At 38.7% G+C, this 2,657-nt stretch overlaps 1 non-coding gene across 1 annotated transcript; it reads right to left on the reverse strand.

The window, feature by feature from the left end:
* Positions 1-1,326: 1,326 nt before the first annotated feature.
* Positions 1,327-1,434, reverse strand: LOC127742147 (small nucleolar RNA R71). Its single transcript, XR_008003334.1, has one exon. It is a non-coding gene; the product is annotated as a small nucleolar RNA R71 (small nucleolar RNA).
* Positions 1,435-2,657: the final 1,223 nt, after the last annotated feature.

Below are 2,657 nucleotides of genomic sequence, written 5' to 3' on the forward strand. Positions count from 1 at the left end.
CAGAAAAAGCTGGGCGTTCAAAACGCCCAGTAAGGAAGGAAAACTGGCGTTTAAACGCCAGCCAGGGCACCTGGCTGGGCGTTTAACACCCAAAAGGGTAGCATTTTGGGCGTTAAACGCCAGAATGTTATACATTCGGGCGTTTAACGCCAGGATGGCACAAGAGGGAAGATTTTGTTTTTAATGCAAATTTTTTTCAAGTTTTCATAATTTTTCAAAATCAAATCTTTTTCAAATCATATCTTTTCAATCATATATTTTCAAAATCAATTTCTTTCCATTTTCAAAAATACTTGCTAACAATTAATGATTTGATTCAACATTTCAAGTATGTTGCCTTTTCTGTTGAGAAAGGTTTAATGTTCGAATCATATCTTTTCTTATTAGCCAAGAACTTGATTTTAAAAATCAAATCTTTTTTAAATTATTTTTCAAATCATATCTTTTCAATCAAATCTTTTTAAAACCATAACTTTTCAATCATATCTTTTTAATCACATCTTTTTCAAGATAGTTTTCAATTCATATCTTTTTGATTTCTAATTTCAAAATCTTTTTCAAAATTCACTTTATTTCTTTCTCAATCTTAGTTTTTGAAAATCATCAATCAAGTTTTCAAAATCTCTTTTAATTATTTTAAAATCTTTTTAACTTATTTTCGAAAATTCTTCCCTTCTTCTCACATCCTAATTCTTCTACCTCCTCCTTCTATTCCTCTGACACCTCAAGGAATCTCTATACTGTGACATAGAGGATTCCATATTTTTTTGTTCTCTTCTCTTTCGTATGAGCAGGAACAAAGACAAAAGCATTTTTGTTGAGGCTGACCCTGAACCTGAAAGGACCATGAAGCGAAAGCTAAGAGAAGCTAAAGCACAACTCTCTATAGAGGATCTAACAGAAATCTTCAAAGAAGAAGACATGGCAGCCGAAAACAACAACAATGCCAACAATGCAAGGAAGGTACTGGGTGACTTTACTGCACCTACTCTCGACTTCTATGGGAGAAGCATCTCTATCCCTGCCATTGGAGCAAACAACTTTGAGCTTAAGCCTCAATTAGTTTCTCTAATGCAATAGAATTGCAAGTTCCATGGACTTCCATTGGAAGATCCTCATCAGTTTTTAGCTGAATTCTAGCAAATCTGTGACACCGTCAAGACCAATAGGGTTGACCCTGAGGTCTACAAACTTATGCTATTCCCTTTTGCTGTAAGAGACAGAGCTAGAATATGGTTGGATTCACAACCTAAAGAAAGCCTGAACTCTTGGAAAAAGCTAGTCAATGCCTTCTTGGCAAAGTTCTTTCCACCTCAAAAATTGAGTAAGCTTAGAGTGGAAGTCCAAACCTTCAGACAGAAGGAAGGTGAATCCCTCTATGAAGCTTGGGAAAGATACAAACAATTGATCAAGAAGTGTCCTTCTGACATGCTTTCTGAGTGGATCATCATAGGTATCTTCTATGATGGTCTGTCTGAACTGTCCAAGATGTCATTGGATAGCTCTGTTGGAGGATCTCTTCATCTGAAGAAGATGCCTGCAGAAGCTCAAGAACTCATTGAAATGGTTGCAAATAACCAATTCATGTACACTTCTGAAAGGAATCCTGTGAACAATGGGACGAATTAGAAGAAAGGAGTTCTTGAGATTGATACTCTGAATGCCATATTGGCTCAGAACAAAATATTGACTTAGCAAGTCAATATGATTTCTCAAAGTCTGTCTGGAATGCAAGCTGCACTTGGCAGTGCTAAGGACGCTTCATCTGAAGAAGAAGCTTATGATCCTGAGAACCCTTCAATGGAAGAGGTGAATTACATGGAAGAACCCTATGGAAACACCTATAATCCTTCATGGAGAAATCACCCATATCTCCCATGGAAGGATCAACAGAGACCTCAACAAGGTTTCAACAACAATAATGGTGGAAGAAACAGGTTTAGCAATGGCAAGCCTTTTCCATCATCTTCTCAGCAACAGACAGAGAATTCTAAGCAGAGCCACTCTGACTTAGCGACCATGGTCTCTGATCTAATCAAAACCACTCAAAGTTTCATGACTGAAACAAGGTCCTCCATTAGAAACTTGGAGGCACAAGTGGTTTAGCTGAGTAAGAAAGTTACTGAACTCCCTCCTAGTACTCTTCCAAGCAATACAGAAGAAAATCCAAAAGGAGAGTGTAAGGCCATCAACATGGCCGAATTTGGAGAGGAGGAAGAGGCAGTGATCGCCACTGAGGAAGACCTCAATGGACGTCCACTGGCCTTCAATGAGTTCCCTAATGAGGAACTATGGGAATCTGAGGCTCACACTGAGACCATAGAGATTCCATTGGATTTACTTCTGCCATTTATGAGCTCTGATGAGTATTCTTCATCTGAAAGGACGAAGATGTCACTGAAGAGCAAGTTGCTAAATACCTTGGAGCAATCATGAAGCTAAATGACAAGTTATTTGGTAATGAGACTTGGGAGGATGAACCTCCTTTGCTCACCAAAGAACTGGATGACTTGATCTCAAAAGAGGCAGGACTCTGGAAAGTTCTCAATACCTTGTACAGTAGGCACCATGACCTTCAAGAAGGCTCTGTGTGACCTAGGGTCAAGCATAAACCTCATGCCTCTCTCTGTAATGGAGAAGCTAGGGATCTTTGAGGT

Source organism: Arachis duranensis, chromosome 9 (assembly GCF_000817695.3).
Source record: "Arachis duranensis cultivar V14167 chromosome 9, aradu.V14167.gnm2.J7QH, whole genome shotgun sequence".
NCBI lineage: Eukaryota > Viridiplantae > Streptophyta > Magnoliopsida > Fabales > Fabaceae > Arachis > Arachis duranensis.